Source organism: Poecilia reticulata, chromosome 22, assembly GCF_904066995.2.
Source record: "Poecilia reticulata chromosome 22, P_reticulata-male-v2, whole genome shotgun sequence".
NCBI classification, from domain to species: Eukaryota; Metazoa; Chordata; class Actinopteri; order Cyprinodontiformes; family Poeciliidae; genus Poecilia; species Poecilia reticulata.
The window spans coordinates 8,623,151-8,645,947 of NC_088851.1; the positions used below are offsets into that span (position 1 = coordinate 8,623,151).

At 41.5% G+C, this 22,797-nt stretch overlaps 2 long non-coding RNA genes across 2 annotated transcripts in view; one reads left to right on the top strand and one right to left on the bottom strand.

Moving 5' to 3' along the window:
• LOC145549999 (uncharacterized) overlaps nt 1–22,797 on the bottom strand; it is a 106,922-nt gene that overhangs the window by 62,202 nt on the left and 21,923 nt on the right. The window lies entirely within an intron of this gene.
• LOC145550012 (uncharacterized) lies at nt 337–22,315 on the top strand. The gene is made up of 3 exons (XR_014085833.1): nt 337–1,125; nt 5,308–5,381; nt 17,856–22,315. It is a non-coding gene; the product is annotated as an uncharacterized LOC145550012 (long non-coding RNA).

Sequence of the window (22,797 nt, forward strand, 5' to 3'; positions counted from 1 at the left end):
ATGTTCTGTCTGTGGCAGGAAGAAACGCGTCGGTGGCCTGGAGTCCAAATCTCATCCTGGAGTCTCTCAGCAAAGATTTTCCATCATCCCTTCATCCCGTAATTCAAAAAAAACAAGCATGTTAGGTTAAAAAAAACACAACTTAATTAACTTTAGTAGTGAGTCAATGGTTTGACCAGTGCGTCTCTGTGACCAACGGGCAATCTTCTCACCCAGCCTCTCGCCCGTCTCTACGTCACTTTTTATTGTAAAGCAATCTTTCACAAAATTTACAAAGTCTCAAAAAAAACCTCCAAAATAAAACAAAAGGAAACCAGACAAGAGAAAGAAATTTCATCTTGTTGTACATTGTTTGAAACACAGACCGGCATGTGTACATTTCTCCAGTGCTTTTCCATTCTTTAGAAGTCTTTCAATATTTTTTTTATCTTGTTCTCTGTATAAATTTGTCTTCTCTCTCTCTCCCTCTCTCTGGTCTGAAGCTGCATGAAAGGAAGCGACTGGGGCGGAGGAGCTTGAACCTGCCTGTGGGGTGTTCTCTACAACAACATCTCAGATCAGTGTCTCCTTTTTTGCTCTTCTGATCTGCGCAGCTTCCATCAAAGACACCGGAGCTCCCTGGCTGCTGCTGCGGCGGCGGCGGCGGGGATGGGCCCAGCCCTGCCTGCGCGCGCGCACACACACACACACACACGCACACACACGCACACACACACACACACACACACACACACACACACACACACACATGCACACACGCATGCACACACACATGCACACATACCCGCAGCTATTTCTCTTGCCCTCCACAGGTAGTGGGGTTACTAACAGGCTGCTACAGGCCGGCATCTGGGATCCTGGCTTGTGTGCGATCTTGTCCGTGTCATTGTGTGTTTGCTGAAAGCTAAACAGACTTGCTAGAAAGGGCAGGCATGTCGCCGCACGCCGCCAGGATCTGCTGCGCTCACCTCGGCGCAATACGCTGTAAGATAATCTTTATATAACACTTTCTGAAAGGGTAGACGGATGTTACACGGAGGAAGAATGCGCTGCGATTTGTGGGATGAAAGGCAGACATGACGGAGAATAAATACATGCAGAATTTATGAGCAAATCTACAAAAATGTAAGTAGTTTTTTTGTAAAAAAAAAAAAAAAAAAAAAGATAAACATTTCCACTACTTTGGATTTTGCAATCCCCTTGCAAAATCCCTTAGGTCCGCACTGTCAACAAAGCTTTCTATAAATGAAAAGCACAAGTCCATGGAGGTCAAAGGGCAACAGGGTTACATACGAAGGAAAAAAAAAAAACTCTCCTCATTCCAAAAGCATTACACCTAAACCTTCAGCTCCGAGGGTAAAACACATTCTGTTAATGTGATCAGGGAAAATTCCCAACAAAGTCTAAAATCAGGCAGTGCAAAGATTTATTTATGTTTTGATAGAGATGACATGTGGACGGAGTAAGTTTTACGTCTTAAAATCCTGCCTTTAAAGAGGAGTTAAATAAATCGAGGGAGTCACAAAGTAGATGATTTACTTTGGGGAAATTTGGACATAGCAACAGCGAGTCTCCGGATTGGACTCCTCTTATCAGTGGTAGTTATTTCAGATATTGCTCACAACTACAACCAGGTGACTCATTTGTGTCAGAGAGGGTAAGCAGTTAAATCAAAACAACTTCTTCACCGTCTGAGCTGAAAAAGTTCATCATCAGTCACGGTTTTTCGTGTTTTTGCAGAATCCCGGCGGCGCGTTCCTCCAACTCGTCTCCCTGTGGCAGGTTTTCTGACTGTTAACTCAACTGCATTGAAAGAGGATCTTTTTACTTCGGGAGCATCAGCTGACAAATTGATTCTGCTTGACCTCCGGGGCTCAGCGAGTATCTGTAGACGGGCTCTTATCGACCATATCGTAGATTCAAGATAAAACGGATAAATAGATGTTTGAGCATCTTTATTGTCATAACAAATGTAACAGTGTAAGAGGGTATTTTACAAATACGCGGTGCACCGATCTGACTCTTTTTTGGGCCGATTTCCAGTCGCCAACTTTGCCAAAACCTGCTGATGTCGACATTAAAATACTTTATTTTTGCTTCACTTAAAATTGAAATAACATGGGTTTTTTTTCTTTCTGAAACAATTAAAATCTACAACTACAATCATTTTCAATTATGAATTGGTAATAATTTATTTATTCTAATTTATTGAGTTGGTCCTGCAGGTTATTGAACCATATAAACCCAACTGAAAAAAAAAAATCTCCACATATCTTCTCTACTCCTTTACAAGAGCAATTATACCTCGTTAACTTTTTAAAAATGTCTTTTTAATTATTGTTTTATTAGCTCAAGACATGGCGCTCTGCCGCAACTGGTTCAAATCTCATTTGGCAGGACGAGGCCACTTTATTTGCTAGTTATTAATCTGAGCGAATGAGGGAGGTTCCTCCAGGCTCCGTTATGCTGCACATTGTTTTTCTGTGTTGCCTCACATCCACTGCAGTTGCTGAGTCAGTGTGTCCAAACTGTCATCATTTCCTCCACCCTAGTGGAGAAAATACAGAAGTCATTGTCTTTGATTCTGGAAATGGCAAGATTATGAAATCAGCTCCCTCTGACAACGACGCTAAAGCCAATGCAAAAAATAAACACGAAAAGGAAAAACTAGGTGTGAATATTCACCTCATTGCCTGCTACCATCTTAAACATATTTACTCCAGTTGCCCCACGGAGGTCAAGATTGCTTTACGATGTCGCTTTTATCGTGTTTTATTTGATTTTTATTTGTTTTTATAGCATTTTAAAGTTTTTCTTTTCACGTCACGCCTACGTTTTCAACCCACTTCTTGTTTTTTAATGCAATTTCACAATCTATGTTCCTTTATTTTCTTGTAAAGCGCTCTAAATAACCTCGGATGTAAATAAACTTACCTTTCTGCGCCGTGTGTTCCACTGTTCATAAAAGTATTGTAACTATGCATGAGCCTTGAAGAGTCTGTCTGTCATAAAAGGTTATTAATTATTGATGTCAGCATAACAGGATGTCACAATATGTGTATCTAAGAGAGCAGCCTGTGTTACACAGCTCTGCAGTTAAACAGGATTTTATTCAAACGAACAAAGGGGAAACGACTGCAGAGCTGTGATTTTATGCTCTCTTTAGTGCTTTTAAGATCTTCTCTCCACGCAACAAGTAAGCGTCACCTTTAAGAGGACAAAATGAAGGTTGCAGGTTTTTTGTGAGAACCAAAATTGCTTGCTAATGAGCTCGTCAAGAGTCACAAACTGTAGACACCCCTGGCACAATCCCTGAAAAACAACCTCACCACCGTGAAGTCGGTTAAATCTTTTCTCAGCAGTACTTGTCTGTCTGACGGCGATTGCGCAAGGCAGCCTTACATCAGACACCCTGTGACTGCTTCGATAAGAGTTGATGGACGTGATTGCACTTCACGCCTCGGGACCTTCTCATTGTGGCAGGGCTATATACTCAGGCAGGATCAGACATGCTAAGGCTAAGGGGGGAAAAGAACACAAGGATTGTCTCTATTGCCCGTTATACACATAAAACAGGATTTGTAGAAACATGCAGTAGATCCGTCTAAACGAAAAGGGCCAGAAAACCAGGTAATCTAACTCGGAGCGAGACTAAATAAGTTCAGGGCTAAGTTCAAGTGCATATCAGCACAGTGATTAACCTATAAACCGCTGCTTTACGATGAGGTAACATTAATTTACAGACACTCAGCATCATCATGCACGTTGGGCATGTCTGTGTTATTCTCTCCCATGACAAGAAATCTCTGCGACAATCAGCGATACAGTCTGGTTACAGATAAGTACAGCTGTTGCCAAATTGAGTGTGGAGCTCTTACTGTATTTCACAATTCAGAAATTAGTGCTTATAACGCCTGCAGTGCTTTCTTTTTCATTCTGTGATGTATAATAGAAACAACAGGATTCTGAGGAAAGAACTGACGAAGAGGAAAAGGTCAAGACTTTTGACATAGGAAGTAGAAAGGCTTTTTTTTTTTTTTTTTTACCCCAACCACATTGTAGAGACAAGATAAAACTGATTAGTGCACATTTGAGAATCTGCATTGCCACAGAAACCTGTAACGACATCTGAGAGCATTGTTCATGATTCACAATGTATTCACTGGAGAATCCTGCAATTTATTAGACAGAGGTGTCTCTGCAAATGAACCCATCTAAAAACATGTAGCTTTTTATCTTTACTCATTTACTAGACGGACTACTACAGCTTGGTAACATTTTCTTCTCTCTTTTTTTTTATTTTTTTTATTTTTTTGTAGTTTTTTCTTTTTTCACAGCATAATACGTGGCACAAACTGGATCAAATCTGATTTGACCACTTTGTGGCATTAATCATGAGTCTGCTTAATATGTCCTCTGCAGGTAGTTCCATGTAGTTCCTGAAATGACTTCATCATTTTCAAATGCTTGAGTTTTGTTTATATTCATAAAAATAAAAATAAAACATATTAATATAACCCACCATCCATTCACATTTACTGTCTGTGGTGTTTCTTTTGTTTTGACTCATTTAGTTGATCATTTGAACTGATTCATGCTGCTCATGGTCTCCCTGCCTGACTCTAAATCTTAAAGTTATGAGCTTAATGTGATTATTGTCCTGTGTCGTTTATAGTAATAACACCAAATGAAGCAACTGTAAACATATTCACTGGTAACACATCTGTTAGCCAGGGAAGCTAACCTGCTTTTTCCTGCTGATGTTCGGACTCGCTCCTTCGTCCCTTCCTACTTACTCAATGACACGACAGATTGCTTAAAACCCGCGAATATTCTCAAAGATTTCATGTCTGTTTCACATGGATTTGTGGAGCATCTAGAAGTGAAAACCAGAATCAACACGGAGAGCGGCAGGACGCTGCTCCAGACTGAAGGCATGTGACAGGTGCTGATCATGTCCTGTGCGTTAACACATTTCCTACAATCGATTCATGTGTTTCTATCTGATCTGTGGTGAAAATAATAATAACTTAGACTAATACAAATGTTTTGGTTTTCCCATTTCTGATTGGACAAGGACTTCTGAGAAATGAATCAGGGAAAAAAACTCATAAATCATGAGAAAATATCATTACACGGCTAGGAAAAGTTAAACAGAACAAGACTATTCTTCTACGTCCTAAGGGAAAAATCTGATGCATCTGTCCAGTCCACTTCAAGACTACAAAGAAATTAGTAAGTGTTGGGATTTTCCCACCATTATTTGTGCAACTGCGTTGACGATGGACACTTCCTGTGTTTTTCCAGGTCTTCTTGCTGTTCAGCCAATTGCGACACATCAGCTGATCAGGTGTATCGATACAGCTAACCGTCTCTGCAAGGTAAGCAATTTGGTCGAGAAATAGCAACAAACTTAGCAACTAAGTTGTGGAAGTCTTCATATTAAATATCTATCATTAAATACAGCTCTAAAATTTGAGTTATTTGAAAATCTCCATTCAGTTTTCTACAGACTGATAGTCTGCGACAGGTGAGCAAAAATACCGCCGATAATGTTTTCAGTAAAAACCTCTCGTCGAAATCCGAACCGTCCCTTTAAAGCCTAAAACCAGATAAATAACCATTTTGGTTTTCTCTCACCGAAACACTGCGATTCTGTCATAATGCTGAAAGGAACATGACAGGTACATTAGTTGGTCTTTGTTTAAGTTTTTTTTTGTTTTTTTTTTTCACCTCTAAGATGTCTCGTTTCAAATGACGGAGATTCAGCCTTTGACAAAGCTGCGGAAACATGCCAGCACACCGCTTGTATTTTCAGATTATACAAGAATCAATCAACAGGTGAAGGCAACAAGGTCTAGGGAGAGGAGGAGGAGCCTTTGAGGGGTTTCTCCTAGAAAAACGTGTTTCAGCAGAGAGATTTTATGAGCTTGTCACATTTGACCTGATTGCTATACAAAACAGTTTCCACGCCCAAAGGCTCCCATTCTGCCAGGTGTGTGTGTTTTCTTGCTGGCAACTTGTGCTGTGCACCCATCTCTAATCTCTAAGTGTTTTTTTTTTCTTTTTCTTTTTTTTTTTTTGCGGGATCTAAGAGACCTGAGGAGGGATAGAGACCAACAGGACACACCTTCTTCCATGTTTCCACTTCCCATTCCAGTTTCTTACCGTAAATGTGTGGTTAACCAGGAAAGAGGCTACTGGTGCAGGCAGAGCAAATCCTGAGGGAAGCAGATTTCTTTGAGAAATCCTGTTTTTTTTTGTGTTTTTTTTGGTGAGATCAGAGGTTACCGGGGATTTGTCAGGGGCAAGCCTGCGACTGGCCTAAGGACCAGGTGATTATTGTGGCGGAGTTTATGCACTTTTGGTTTTGGCTAGGGAGCACATGTTGCCTCTCTGAGCTACAAACAAGCTCATATATCAAGGCCAAAAGTTAGCTATAGCTTCTGAGACCGGAGAGAAGGAGATAGGCGATGGGAAAGAAAGCTGGAGAGCCGAAAACAAAGTCCATGAATGAAAGAAACAGATAGGCAGAGGAAAGGAAAGAGCAGAGCAAATGACAGAAACAGCATGAGAGAGCAGAGAGATGGAGGGGGTGACAGGAGGGGGGCAAAGAAGAAGAGGAGGAGGGAGTGACTGAGCATTGCTTTTCAAGAGCAGAGAGAGAACAAAGGCTCTTTTGTGTGGAGTGCTGAGAGAGTGAAGTGGAGCCAAGGCTTAGGGAGTGTTTAACAGTGTACACCGACTGCATTCCTGCAATGTGATTACAAGACGCGTTTAATTTATACTCAGGAAATGCACTTAACTCTTTGCTTTCCTTGTTTTCCATTACACTCGACCTGTATTTGTTCCCGTTCTCGTTGTGTTAGCGTAGCGTTTTAACGCGTTCAGGGTAAACCCAGTCAGAGTAAACTTTAAACTTCCGCACTGTATAACTCACTTTTTTTTTCTTTTTTTTTTTAACAAAAGGGTCAGTTCCACCCGATGTTCAGGCTAACTTATATATATTAAAATGCAGAGAGCTTTACAGCGGAAAAATTCTATTTTACATAAAATCATGTGTCTGTTTGACTTTAACAGTTGACAATCGTTTTTACTTTCCTGTAGGAAGACATTTCAAAATAAAGTTCTTGGAAAAGCTAATAAGCTCTTAAAATTTTACCTCTCTTGAGATCTTAAACCAGTTGGGGCCAAAATCAAAGTGGACAATTATCTTCTTAGTCAAATGTCAAAGTTGTTTATGTTTATTTACACAGGAAGTGAAGATAGAAGGTATGTGTACCATCAATGATCTTCCTACATGAAACACAAGCTTCGAATGGAACATCAAAAATTTTTTATTGCTATTTTACTTTTTGCTTTTAGCTACTTTATTTTTAGGCAGATGATCAAGGGGACTTTATTAATGGCTTTACTAGATAGATTTTGTCAACAACACAACAGAGACTGGAATCGATCGACAAAAGTTCAGTCAAGTGTGTTACAATACTCAAACATCAAGGCTGCATGTGGACCTTAAAAAAGAATTCAATAAATAAAAAAAGGCTACCTAAATGTAAAACAACTGTAAATAAGTCATGCAAAAATAAAACTAAGAGCTGTTTAGCAACAAAACAAACAGCCGGGAACAAAGCGGTTCTTGGTTTGCGAGCTCGACTGAAGGAGTAGGAAATACCCAGAAGAAGGACAGGAGTCATCGTGGCGGATGGAGCTGGCCAGTCACTGCAACTATCTGCTGAACTGTCCAAACATTTTACACACACACACACACACACACACACGCACACACACACACGCACACACACACACACACACACGCACACACACACACACACACACACACACACACACACACACACACACACACACACACACACACACACCTACACACGTGTGCACGTGTTTCACATAGGAAGATGTTTGGTGATGCATCGCCTTCAATCTGCCTCCACTTACATATGTCACTGTCAAACGTTAGCGACTGAGCGAAATCAGATCAAATTGTTAAAACTTTAACAGAGTCCACACCTCCAGCAAACAATCGCTTGGCAATAGCCTAGGGTCCAGATCCTATGAGTGAAGCAAAGCGTATAACGACGGACTGGTTTCAAAACAGATTGACGTCTCTGTTGGTCTTTTTTCACTTTTAAAATGTTGATCATTGTGACCTCAATTAAATCTCTCCATTTACTCGACTGGAGGGTATAACTTCTGAATCCATAGCTAACTTAAAAGCGCCTGATCGACACTATGGATACTCCTTCTATCTACTGTAACGATCTGGATGGATGGAGCGGAGAATTACGTGGGAAATCTGAACGCTCTAGCGGCCGGAGTCGAGCCTGGTGGACGCCAACCTCTGGCCTCGTTGCTGAGAAAAGTCCCGACCCGTGTCTGGAAGCAATCATGGTGGCTGGATGTTATCTGGAGGAAACATCTGATCTCAGCTCATCGCCTCCCCTCCCCCTGTCTCTCCACTCCGTCCAACCAGGACCAGACAATAGTACAACCTAAGTGTGTCCACCTTATGAGACGAGCCACTAGCCGCTTCTCTTAAAGCACACTTCCTCTTGCGTTTCTTTGTTTGTTTTTTTTTGCTATCCCAACTCTCGTACCACTCCCACACGTCCGCCGCCGACTGTATTCATGCACTACATTGTAAGATGAAACTCGTGCTCTGGGGGTTTGCACTTCTTCCTCCCTTTTCTCCCTTTGCTTTAAATCCTGCTCAGTGCTAACTGATTTCTGAGGGGACTTGTGGGGGGGGGGGGGGGGGTGTTCTACCTTTTTTTCTTTTTCTTCTCTTAACATCTTTGCTCAAACCCTCTTTTCCAGTAATGAGCCTGAGCATTGTCCAACTCACTCTTAAGCTTCCATGAACCGCCATGAAAAAAGAAATAAGGGTAAAGAAAAACCAGGGGTGGGCTGAGAAATAGAAAGCATGAAGAAGAGGAGAAAAGATTTTGAAAACTTTTTTTTTTTTTTTTTTTAAAGACAGGACAGTCCAACTCCCACCCACCACAAGATTAGCTTCCCCTCAGGAGAACAGTATAAAGATTTAATTAGCTGACCATTTCTTCATGGCTCGCCATTCAATTGGCTTTTTTCCCCCCTTTATCTGTATTTCAATATGCCTGCTCTGCTTTTTCCAGACCACCTAAAAACTTAAACCTCCCTATTTTTTTTTCCAGTGTGCACTTTCCTTTTTCTTTAATCTGTGCAGGTCTATGGTGACTGGACGGGCGAGGGGGTGTAGTAGCCTAATGTCCATCAAGAATAAAGTAAGGTGTTCAGTTTAGCAGCCAATCAAGAAGGATTACACTTTCTAAGGAGGCATGTGACGTTTTTTTTTTTTTTTTTTTTTTTTAATGTCATCTCTATCCTAAAGCAGCAAACCTTCGTCTGGTCAAAATAACTTTAGCCCATTATGGGCTGGACACGAGACCTTTGGGGCGGCTCTGCGGTTTAACACGGAGACACTGATTGGGGGAATTTATTTAATTCTCTCGTTGTGGCTCAGGCTCACTCAAACGCATCCCACAAATGCTTAATGGAAGCTTTGGCTTCTTTGTCACCTCAAGCATTCACTGTGGAGATTTTTTTTTTTTTTTATGCAAAGGGAACAGTATTCTGTCAGAGGAAGGCTGTAGCCCTGAAGGTTTGTGCCGTGACTGGAGCTATCTTGGTGGGTGGTGCTTGTCAAAGAACGATCCCCCGACAAAACCAAGTTTCTGCGGTTTAAAAAAAACTAAAAAAAAACTAAAAAACACTAATGAAAAGCTTTGGACGCTCCGAAAAGGACATCAAAATCTTCATGAACTGGTTTTGGGTAATGCAGCTGACCGCCGACTGGCTACCTGAGCAGGTTGTTAAGTGGGTAATATAAACCAGTCCGGACCAACTTCAACTATGCTGTGCATGGAGTACAGTTTAAATCTATTAAGAAATCTTTATTGCATGTGTAGTAAAAAAAATATGCTAAAGATGCTCAGGGTTGGGAAGACCGCCATTTCCGAGCCGAAACCAAAAAGTCCTGTTAAGGTTTATGGATGAGGAGGGGGGGAGGGAGGAGGAGTGTTTTGGAGGAGACAGCTCAGCGTGCCTGAGGGCCCGCTTTGTCAATTGAGCTGAGGCAGAGGAAGGGAGAGCGAAGAGCAAAGCAGTGGGGGATAAAAGATGGCGAGAAAGGAGGCATGGTGAAAGTTAGTCCGAAGAAACTTTTTTTTTTTTTTCACTTTGCATCAAAGCAAAGGCTGGCAATAGAAATAAAAGAGGCAATCTGCATTTCCATGGGCTGCTCCTGACCTTCCTTCCACCCCCCCACCACCTCAAGCCTCCTCATCCTACCTTCATTATCCTCCTGTACCTTAGCCAACCACCAGCCACCTCCCTTCCCACCCACACCTTTCTCTTGCGCTCACACAGCAGAAACACTGGAAATTGCTCCTCGCTTTATGGAAACCAACTGCAACCCTGTCCTGACCTGCATCTTGCTCAACTTTGACTCCCTTCCAAACTCTTAATAGGGTTTTTCCAGCAAAGCAGTTCCAGTTCTTACCCAGAGCTGGCGATGGTTAAGCCAGTTCTGCACCGGTTTCTTTAGAAAACATCTTGGATTTCCACAAGCAGGGAGCCAAAGTCTTTGATCATCCATACATTGGGGATTTTAATTGGGCCTCAGAGTTGTGTTATGTACATGGCAATACTTCTCCTAGGATGAAGGCCAGTTATTATACATGTAACATTTTATAATCTGATCAATGCAAGCTGTGCTGGAAAACAGAAGACACAGAAAGGTAGGAAGCAGAGTTGTTCTACCTGACCTTATGAGTGATTGGTTAAGATTTAACAACAAAGAAAAAGCATCTAGAATTTGCTGCACTTTAGTCGAATTATAAAACAAACAGCGAAAAGACAAAGGGATGAGAAGCTAATGCGATTTCCTTTTTTACTGCTTTTGTAAAAATTTATACATATAACAACAAAAGTAACATGTGAGTTTGAAATGTGAGGCTCACGCCACATTGTGATTGGTTGCTGGGTTTTCGTGGCCCCGCCTCCAGCTCCCGATGAACACGGTTCTTTTTTCTAAGAGTTGGTACGAAGATGGCGCCGGAGTTGGTGTTTGCTGCGATAAAAACACAAAGAACTTTCTGATGAAATAATGCCAAAGACTTTTTTATAATTATGTTGATATTTGTTACCGTTCAAGGTTTAAGTCAACTGAATGCACTGCCTCTGAGAGGAAATATATTTGGGCCTACAATATCTGCCACATAAAAAAAAAATAAAAAAAACGTACTACGCACAAACACGTAACCGCTGTTGTTTAGACACTGAACCTCCCACACCAGATCTCTCTAAAGGATTCGGTCTTTCATTGTCTGAAAGTAAAGACGCGTTGGTGTATGAAGAAAGGTCAAACCACAAATGGAGAGCATCTCTGAGACACGGGTGGCCATGGCCGAAATAAGGTTTCCATGCCCACATCTAGAGAGACAAACTTCCTCTGGAAGACTTAGGACAAAAAAAAACATAACCGTGATGCATCTGTCACCACGCAGTGTGGTCTGCTGGTGTGATGTGGTTGGGTGGAAAAAAACACACACTAGGTGACAAATGGCAGAAGAGAAAGTCTGACAGATAAAACACTGCTAAACACCTCCATGCAGAGAGATGTGTTCTCTTTCATAAGAATCCTAAAGTGATGCTAAAATGTGAGATATAGATATAAATATGGTTAGAAATGTATCCTCTGTGTTCCAAAAGACCGAAACGATATAAACCTTTTGCCAAAAACGAGGCCTCAGTATCTCATGCCTTATGCCAAACTAGCGTTATTTTCAACTTACAAACCAGATTGTTTTTTTGTTTTTTTGTCTCTGTTCTGCAACATAATTCCACCACTGTTCCTTGTTTCACGATGATGTTTTTGATGGCTTTCAGGAATGGACTGGCTTCCTAACTATTCCTGTGAAAACCAGCCGGAGAGAATTTCTGAACTGCAGGACAGCTTAGAAAATCCAAGTAAAAATCCCTTTTCGGCTCTCTTTTGGTTTCACTATTACATCCCCAGACTTCTTGCGTCCTCCGTGCAGAATGAAGGAAGCACATCAAAACACACTCACGTTAACCTTTCTGTTTAGACAACAGCAGGATTGGGAAGATATGGATGCGCTTGTCCAGATTTCACGCTCTCCTGCTCAAACAATAGAGGTTCTGACCTTCAAGTTTCTGAGCCACGACAAATGAGTCTCTCGAAAAAAAAAAAAAAAAAAAAAAACCGAAGCCCCCTGCTGTGCGCAAGTCATCTTTTGTCTTTGTCTTTCTTCGCATTTCTGAATTTTAGCTCCCCCCTCCACCCACCCCTCTTCGTCTCTGTGAGTTCAAATGTTTCATGCCAGAACGCGATGGTTGGCATCGCTTCACGGCAGCGGCAGTTTTGGTTTGGCGAAGAAAGCACGCCTGTCTGTTATAGTAATTATCAGTTGGTGGGAAGAAAAAAAAAAAAATTGCTCAGCTAAATTGTTCTTCTCGTATGTAATCATAAACACCTGCTTTGCGGTGGGTTCAACCTGATTGCTGGGCTAAAGGCAGAGCGGAAAAACAACATCAGCTGTACCAACTCAGAAAACGGGGAACAACTAAGCAGGAAGTCTCTGAGAAACTAGAATCAAGAATAAAGTTTTTTTTTTGGAAAAAAAACTAAACTAAACAAAACAGTTCAGGCTATCCCCTGCATTGATAGAATGAGGGATTTACGACGGTGACAATGTCTGAGTCAACCTGGAAGTAACCTCAGTGACAGTGCTCGCACTCGGAATAGACGCAGCTTAATAAATAGCACTCAGCAATCTGGGTGTGCCACATTTCTCCTTGGCTTTGCTCCCATTGGCTGAGGTGTACGATCCCTCGCATCGTACGAAACCTTAGAATGGGCAGGAAGTCAAAAGACGGATTTACTGTTCGCTATAAGACAAGGCCGAGCTTGTTGTCTTATTCGTTTGTAGCTCGCTGCTCTATGTAAACCACATTCTCTTTTGCTTCCAAGGAGAGTGAATGCCATAAAAGAACACTTTGTTTTACTGTGCTGACTTTGGTCTTTGAGTGGACACGTACAGTGCAGAGAAAGCCACCCTGACACCCAGGAAATTCATCTTTTATGGCAATGGCGTCATCTCAGACCGAAAACAGGACTAAAAATACATCCTTTAAATCTTACAGCATTTCACGAGGTTGGGACACAGAGTGGGAGATATTTGAGCATTCCTGCTTGCACAGGAAGTGTTGATGATGCCAAGCACTCTAATGTGGTTCCCAGCATCTTTGGAAGTAAAAATAGGCCCATGACATCATTCTTAACAGAAGACTTGAACCGATACATATTTGGCTTCATTGACAGTCAAGTCAAACGTGAAGTTTTGAATACTTTACATGTTTACTTTTGTTATTGTAGGACAGAAAAGCTTTTTTTTTTTTTTTTTTTTTCTGTCATCACTTCCAAACAACTAGTTAGCATGTACGTAGCATTTGCTGATTTTGTTTACTGCTTTTTCCAGGGCTGCCATTAATAAATATGGTCAGTGGTGCAACTTACACAGCTGGTTCACTGTAAGAACTGAGACCTAAATAACAGCATCAGATCAAAACATGAGCAAAAAGGAAAAGAAACCACACATTAACTTTAGACATGCAGATATTTAATGCTATAAAAGTGCAGCTTTTTCAGCAGATGTCACAAAGTCGTGTTAAATAAATGGTTTTTCCAACACGTAAAACCAACATTTTGTTTGGAATCACTTTTTTTTTTTTTTTCGTTTGGTTTTTACTGCTTGGTTCTAATAAATCATAGCTGACCAAATCATTTGAACTGAAACTACTCCCACATGCTTTCACTTTATTCTAGTTTTGGCCCTGTTCTATTTCTCAGTTTCATACAGAAACCTTTCCAGCGGCAGGCAAAAAATAAATTAAAAAAATAGAGGACGACGTGTCCACGCAGCTTATAGACCGCGACAGCAGACGGTCCTTTGAAAAAAAAAAATGTTTTAAGTTATCAGGAAACAGACCTGGAATCAGAAATTTTGATCATTTTTAGATTTTTGAGATCTAACGTTTGTACCAGCTCAAGGAAAACCACACCAACTAAGGCGGAGAAAGAGAAAGCAGACAAACAATCGTGCTTAAGACACGAAGAGTTTCACCCTCAGGCAAAAAAATAATATATATAAATCAGTCCTGCACAGCTGGGAGCAGTTTGAGAGAAATGTGGGCTGTGATCAACACAGGTTTGGGTTTAATAATTCAAATTGGAGGGATTTACATGAGTGGAAGGACAAGTGTACCTCCTTGCCTGGCTTTCCCCCCATCCTTGTTTAACTAGGCCTCTATTACCAGGACCGTCCTCCCTCCAGAACCCCCACCTCATCCCCCACCCTGCCTACCCTGTGACCCGTTCCCTGCATCACTCACGGGTCATCAGCAAGAAGAAAGAAGGATTTAACGGCCAACTTGGCCCGGGGAGGGCCCTCAGAGGTGGGGGCCTTGCACGTCTCAGCGAATCCAAACCTTCGGCTGACTACCCCCCCTCTCCCACTTTCCCCCCACTTCGGTTCCCTCCCACTGTGCTTTTCTTTTCCCACTAAGGAACGGAGAGAAAACATCGGCCCTCACTTCTTGGGTTGATTATTAGGGCTGGAGAGCACGTCTGTCAAGAGTTCAATGATGAGGAACAGAGAGACACCCGCTCCCACAACGCACCATCTTGTAGAGGCATGGCGAACGACCTCTGTAGGGAAAATAGCTTCAAGGCGTTTTCATGCTTATTCGCTTTCTTGCTGAGAAATGGAAAAAAAAAAAGAAAATAAAAGAAAATCCTACCATGAATGAGCCTGTAAGGTAGGCATGTACAGAAACTAGAGTCAATAGCTTGTTAGCTTAGCATTAGACCTGGGGAAAAAGGAAACGGGAGGCCCGACTCTCAGTCAGAACCTTGCTCAGGATTCCCACACACATTGTCAGGGAAAGTATGGAATGTAATTAATCCAGTTTTACATAAGTACGGAAAATAAAATCGACTATGAAAAAAAATATATGCAATTCTGAACTTTATTCCCTGTGCCAGTCTCTAAAAGTGGCATCCATGCTCTCCTTAGAGTCCCGTTTCCCCAGGTACCATATTTAACCCTTTCATGCATAGTGGTCACTACGGTGGACAGCTATTTAAAAGCTTTTTTTTGTGCTTCTTGTGGATTTTTATGTTATAAATGCACACAGTCCACTGAAGTGGACACTAATGCATCATAAACTACACTATCAACTACTGGCCATCAACTGCAAACGCGAGAAATTATTTTATGGCCGACAGACAAAAAAGCGCGCCATCTGACCCGGTCCCTCCTTCTCCTGTAGACGACTCTAGCAGGTAAAAAAAAGAGAAAATATGGTGACATTAGATAACTCTTAAAGAGCAGTACTACTGATATATTTTTTCAAATAACAACTTTGTATTTATAGAAAATTACAATTGATCACCTAAAAAAATAAATAAATTTAAAAAATTTAACACATTTTTTTCCTACCTTTTTTCATGCCTTAAGAAAAAAAAAATCCTGACACAAAGGATCATAATTCATGCATGAGAGGGTTAAAGCAGTGTTATGCATATAGTGGCATTTCATAGCACAATTGCATTACTATGGTACCTCCAGCTGTACATCTTAAAAGGAATATGACTTTGAAATTGGGATTCTGTCTCTTTCAAAACTGCTGCTCTTTCTGACACTCCGCCTTCAACAAGTCAGCACAACATCACTCCCTTATCAACCTTTTGACAACATTTTTACCAGAGTTTCACTGAGAAGCAGCTCGCATAATGAGCTCTGCGGATGCACAGTACCACCAGGTGTGTTGCTAATTGAGCATGCTAGCCTGAAGGGGCTGAGAAAGGGGGGGGAGGGGCTGCTCTGTGAAGCTTGAAGCTTGGAAAATGCAGCTCTAAGGAGGAGCTGTGTCTTGAAGGAGGAGCTAGGTCCACCCAGGCGTTTCGCACGGCTGAATGGTTGCCATGGGAGATAAGAGGATTTCTCAAACAAGATTGAAAGAATGAAGGCAACACTTTAGGTACGGTTTTTGATGAGGGAACAGCATAATAACGTTTACGTTTACTTTAAATAACACTGCCCATTTAGTGCCGGACAACTGCTGAGACATCATCCTTAAATTTAAATTCACGTAATACCATTTTTCTCTCGCAATAAAAAAAGGAAACTGTCAAGAGTCTTGAAGCTTCATAGCGTGCCGAAAGTGATCACCCAAATTGGCTCTACTGTCTGTCGACTGCACGGCCTGTGTGACACCATGGTGGTGGAAAGGTAACAACAGTTTTACATGGTGTTGTGTTTACACCACAGACCGTAGTGCCATATAATCCTGCTCATGCTTCCCTCACCAGGAATGTGAATAATGAGTCACACAGTTTCTTCCTGCAAGTCAGCGGGGGGGACTTAGCAGGCCCTGCTAGGTAAAATAAGAATTTGGGGAGTGAAATTATGTTTTGTTATCTAAGAAAAGGGACTAAGAGATTAAGGGATCAGGCAGGAAATCACAAAAGCAATCCCATCTTTTTTTTTTTTTTTCTTCCAAAAGCGCCTCATATCAGCCATTGTGATGGGAAGCCTTAGGAGGCTTTTTGTTCCTTCCAGGAGTCCTCAACTCACTGCTTCACTTCTGAAGCTGCGTCGGCCAAGTGGGGAAAGCAGGAGGGTTGGGGAGAGGGGGAGGGGGGGGGATGGGGGGCGACGGTGGTGCGATTTTGCCTCTGGGTGGGGTGGAACGAAGCGAGGGACTTGTAGGATTCTTCTGGTTTGATCAATAACCCTATTAAAGACTAATGAATTTGGTGGAGGCAGACTCAATTTGATTGTGAGGCTTTATTTGAACATGGCAGGAAGCAGCAGCAGCAGAAATACATCAAAGGGAGGCTTTGTGAAGAGAGGACCAGATTAGGGCCTCTGACGCAAGGATGGACCCAGCCAAGGGGAGGCGATGAATACACACACACACACACACACACACACACACACACACACACACACACACACACACACACACACACAGAGAGAGAGAGAGAGAGAGAGAGAGAGAGAGAGAGAGAGAGAGAGAGAGAGAGAGAGAGAGAGAGAAAGAGCCTCAGCACACAGGCCAACACACTGCAAAGGCATTCAATCTAATTCCACATTTTCCATTCACTTTCATTGGATGTCTACACGCACTGCTACCCAGAGGCACATGTGTGCACTAACCCAGTTGCACAAAAGCACACGAATGCTCAACGAGATGCATATTTACTGTGAGGGGACCAGCAGATGGTGGAGCAGTGTTAATCAGTGCATAAATCTCAGTTAAAAGAAGGACGGCATAAACAACCTAAATCGTGCATGACAAGTTATAAATAACCAGGCATTTTTTAAATTATTATTATTATTTTTAATAGCACTGGAATGATTTTAATTGTCTTCTCATGTCCTGCTGGAACATGTTCAGATAGCATGTCACGACGGCTTTTTTTTTTCCCAGAAAGTGCAATGAGTACAACATTTGTTGTCTAATAGATTATGTTAAAATGCTGAGATTTTGCTTGTCAAAGTGACGTTTGTGCTGCAGAGTGCTACCCAGTAGCTGTGGTTATGTTAAGACTTTTAATTTGGAAGTAAGAAATAAATGCATTTAACAACTTTCCAGAGACTCTTCTTCTTCCAGAATGTAAAAAAAATGACAAATCTAAAAACTTTTTTCTGGTGTTATTTAAAACTTTATGCGACTGAAGGACTTACCGTTCTCACTTTTCTCAACAGGAGGCACTCGGAGTCGACTCAGTCCTTGTGCAGTTGTGCATCCCAGCTGTTCGCCATCACTGCTCCATTTGCACAAGTATGTTTAGAGATTTATCGATAACACTGTCTTATTGTGCAGAAATTTACTTTTCATTTTGTATTTAAATGTTTTTTATATTAAGTGTATTGTATGTCCAATAATTTCCCAATTCTAGACTCAAACCTTTGCGAAAAGCAGAACTTCAAAGCATGTGTGGTTGACCCCTTTACAGACAAGTGGGGATATAAACATTTTTTTTGTGTAAAATAAGTCAAAAATATGTCTAATATACTGTAAATAGACATGTTTTCATTTAATGATTTAGATTGTTTTTGAAGTTTAAATATAATAAAAAAAATATGATTTTACAGTTAATTATTGTAGGTTTCTAAGCAGGGTGTAAAGTTTAAAACCAAACAGAATTGAAAAAGCAAAGGTCATCTGTAACTCTAATTACATTTAGCTGCTGTGTTTTTACTTACTCTTTGTCTCTCTCCCACAACGTTAATCTTTTTCCTACTGTGTCCATTACAACTATACGTGCAGTACTTCAATAACGGGAATAAGGCGATGAAGTCATTCAGCAAGATCTTGTAACTTCTTTCTTTTACTCAGGAGATAAAGAAAGGTAGTTCTGCAGTTTGTGGCGTTGTGACAACAGAGTAGAAGGGATTGATTTACAAAGACTGGCTGTTGGGTTTTCCAAAAACACTCAAAAGAGACTTGAAAAATCTTTTGCTTCTTTTAAAAACTGTCTCTGGCAACAGTGGGGTGCTCTGCAGAAAATGAATAATATATAATAACAAAACAATTGCCAGTTGCCGTTGTTGGGGGTCCAGCCATGGGAGGAGCAAAAAGGACTAAACTACAGAGAACAAAAGAAACAGGTAAAAACTTTGAATGCTGTGTATTAATCTATTTCCAAGCACAGTTTCCATGGAATGTCAGGTCAGGTTGGATTGAGAGCAACTGTGACCATCAGTTTTCAAATCCGGCCAAAGATTCTCCATTGGATTGAAGTCTGGACTATTGGTAAGTCATTCAAAAAGTGGCGAAGCATTAAACGGTGAATGGCCTGTACTTTTACAGCGCTCTAGTCCAGAGGATGCCAAAATGTTTCATACAACCATCACCACATTTCGTTATGTGTTTAGGACGCATGTACAATGCCATGTTTTCATGTTTTGCATTTGTTTAAAAAAAAAAATTAAAAAAACAACAACTTTGTTTCCATCCAACCAGAATGTACCTTTTTATGTGTGGCGTGTCTTATAAAAGATTTGCCATAAACGACAATCACATCCTGCTTTTTCTTTTGACATTCTTCTATAAAGGTCAGAAAGTTGCCCTTTCAGCAGATTCTCCAACCCCAACTGTGGATTTTCTACGCACAATTATTTACAAGACTGAGTCGGTCTGTCGCATAAAACTTCCCTCAAGTTACATCGAAGTGTTTTGTTATAAAGTGACAAAATGCGAAAAGGCTCAAGTAAATTCTTTTACAAGACCCATTAACCTCCTCTGAGTCACTTGTTCTATATTTGAAGGCCTGCTCTCTCCCACACACTGCTTTGATTACTGTGACCAATGTGAATGAAATGGCAACAGGCAGATGATTATACATAAATATAACCTTTGTTACAAGTCTTAGGGTATGAATACTATCCCAAGGTAGTTTGTTTAGCTAAATCAGAAACCATTCACACACGCACACACACACACACACACACACCCCACATCCCCATCCTGCCCACTCCCCCCGCCCCCTGCTTTAACGATGCCCTGCTTCCTAATAAACTTTTGTGGTGTTTGGAATCCATTAGGAGCAATATCCCACTTCTCAAAACATCCTGGCTCATTCTGGGGGGAGCAGAGCCGAGGTTGACGAGAAGCCCTGAGAGGGGAGGGCCTCAAATTTCCATTTCTATTGAAGGCAGATGAAGGAGATTTGAGCAAGGCTGTGGAGTCTCATATGACGGGAGAGAAAGAATGCCATGAGAGTTGATCTCAGAGGTGTCAGAAGAGAGACACACACCGAAGGGAAGACGCCATGTTTCACGGCTTTTGAGTAAAACCTACGATGCTCTGCTCTCCGACTGGCTCGTTGCAAAAAGACAGAAATCTGGTCTACGTCATCACCTCCTCGTGAAAAGCCGCTTTGGCCTCAAGAACCAGAGATCAAACCACCCGGCCAAATGGAACAATGGAACGTTCCTCAAATAAAACAAATGAAGCGTGTAGGTGCTGAATCCATCCCTCAGATGGCGATCATAAATCTGTTTGGAGGCAGAAAGCTGAAACTTTTGTTGTGTTTCTTGGTAAGTGGCTAAATTCCTTCCTCAGAACAAACATAAAACGCAACTGTAGCTCGGCAGATGCTTGCGAAGGACCCAAAAGCAACCGGCTGAAAGAGCTTTTGCTTTCCCATTCTTCTTTTACCATCCGACATTCGCCCTTGAAACGCACCCAGGTGTTGTGAGGTCCTTCTTCAAGCCGCTCCGTACGCTCAGAAGCGTTCCCACCATATCGCTCTGATGGGTGCTTTCCTGCACCAAAACAAACCTTTAATCCAATACAGATATCAGGCACTCGAGTGTCGCAACAATTGTCCCCTCTGTGTGAAAGTAAGCCGCTATCATAAAACACAAGAGCTGCGAGACAAATGTGTGGCAGAGCGCCAGAAGTGGGAGGCACGGGAGTGTCGGGCCTGAGATTACAGACAAAGCAGGAGTAAACAGCGCCTTCAGATAAAAAAAAAAAAAACATTCGGGCGTACGTTTAACAATAGTTCTTTCCTGGCAGGGGAGCAACAACAAAGGGCCTTCCTGTATGCGCACCCCCCTGCATGCGCCCTGACTTCCCCAGGACGCCGAGACATGCGGCTCACCGCAAATACATCAACACTGACCCTGCGTGCTACTGACCCTTGACCTCTTTGTGGCTTTCCAGCACTAAAACACTCACTTACTTCAGCAGGTTACATAACAGGGTTCTGTGTTCGATATGGATTCAGTTCATTGTGAAATCTTACTCATAAAAGTAACTCCGGAGGAGGTGTTAATCCTGACGGATGACATGCTTACTCAGTTACTCAGCACTGGGTGAAGGCAGAGGAGCTGGAATCTTTTCACAGATTATCTGCCTCATATTGTCTAGACGTAGTTGGACATAGTTTTATTTTAATTTATATGTAAAGATCTGACACCCCTAAATAAAATCCCATGACCTGGTAAATGAGAGGTGCAATTAAATCTCTGCATAAGTACAACTGTTCCTTAAAGGCTTTAGAGCAGGGGTGCTCAATACGTCGATCGCGGAAAGGTTTAGAGTCGATCTCGGCAGGTGACAAACTGAACGCCGCCAGGACGCTGAGGCCACCACTTCCTCTTCTGATAGGCTTATCAAAAATATTCACTAAGATAATAAACGTTTGTAGCTTCATTAAAAAAAGAATAATTATAAAAAGTCAAAGAAACATGTTAAAATTAATAATCTCAGTAATTATTGTTTCAACAAGGTGTTGCGCAATTCTGTGCGTTTCGGTTCCATTAACAAAAAAAGAGAAAAAAAAAGCGACTCAAAGACCGACTGACGAGCAGAGCAGGAGTTTAAATTAGCTACTCAACCACCGCTGTGTTCATGAGAGGCTTATTAATAATCGAGAAATAAATATCAAGTCTGGAAACCTGATATCGTAACGGACTGAATGTTGTGGTTTTAATGTAATCTTTGCTCGGCTTGAGGGGTGCAGGCGGTTGCCACGGCAACGGGTGTGCTTAAACAACAAAGAGACCGAGAGTAAAAAGGTAGGAGATGTTTTCAGTTGATAGTCTGTTCGGGTTGTTTTACCTTGGTTTACCTTTGTGGCTCATTACACCTACTGTAGTTTCTAAACTGTCAATAAACGACAAAATCGGACTAATTACCTCGTTCGTTCGTGACTATACGTCACAACAAACATCAAATAGGACAAATATATTTCATTAAGTTTTAACAAATTCCACCGCGATAATTATGTGAAATTAAATTCATTATTATCCCGACTTCAGAAGATTTGCTGTTACCTTTATTGGGCTCTTTGGTTCCTCCTATCAATCTGTAGTTTCTCATATTTCAGTCATCAAACCAAATTTCAGGTCTACCATGACTGACTGATACCTGCTGGCGTCAGGTTTGCAACCAGCTTCTGACTGAGAAACCAGTAACCTGCTCCCAGTGTCAGAATCTCACTGAGGAAGAAACTGGATTAGGTTTTCTGTCACTTTATTATTTCTGCTATAACTGATGTATATTCGCATATAAAATAAGTCAATGGAGTTTAATTTGCAATTGTTATGTCTTTGTGTCATGAGGTAGATCCCAGGCGGCTGGTGAGAGAAAAAGTAGATCTTGCTCTCAAAAAGTTTGGGCACCCCTGCTTTAGAGGTTGTTGGGTTTTTTTTTAGAAAATAAGTGCACTGTTCAGTTGATCATCTGAAAATGGAAATTGTATGACCCAACTACAAACTTACAAAGGTTTGTAGTTGGGTAAAGAGAGCAGTAGTCTCCTAATCAAGGCACAAAATGCTGTGTGAGGCAGAAAAGTCTATTTATAACTGAACCTCAATATGGTTGATTTGTTGGTAGCATAAATCGAATTCATCAGGAACTTCACTTGTGACCCGCATCTCAATGCGGTTGGGTGAAATTTGAATATGTCTTTCAAGAATATGAGTGGTAAACAATATAACAGGCTACAAAATCATAAAAACAAAAGCAGCGCGAGAGGATCCAACTGTGTTCGAGCAAACTTAGCTTGTAGCAGCGTGAAAAGCAAGCAGCCCTCCCCTCACAGCTCTAAATTAACACAAGTTGTGCTCGTTCCCCACTCTGGTTTATTGAATCCTGCTTGACTCAGCTCCCTTCAAAGCATCGCAAAGATCC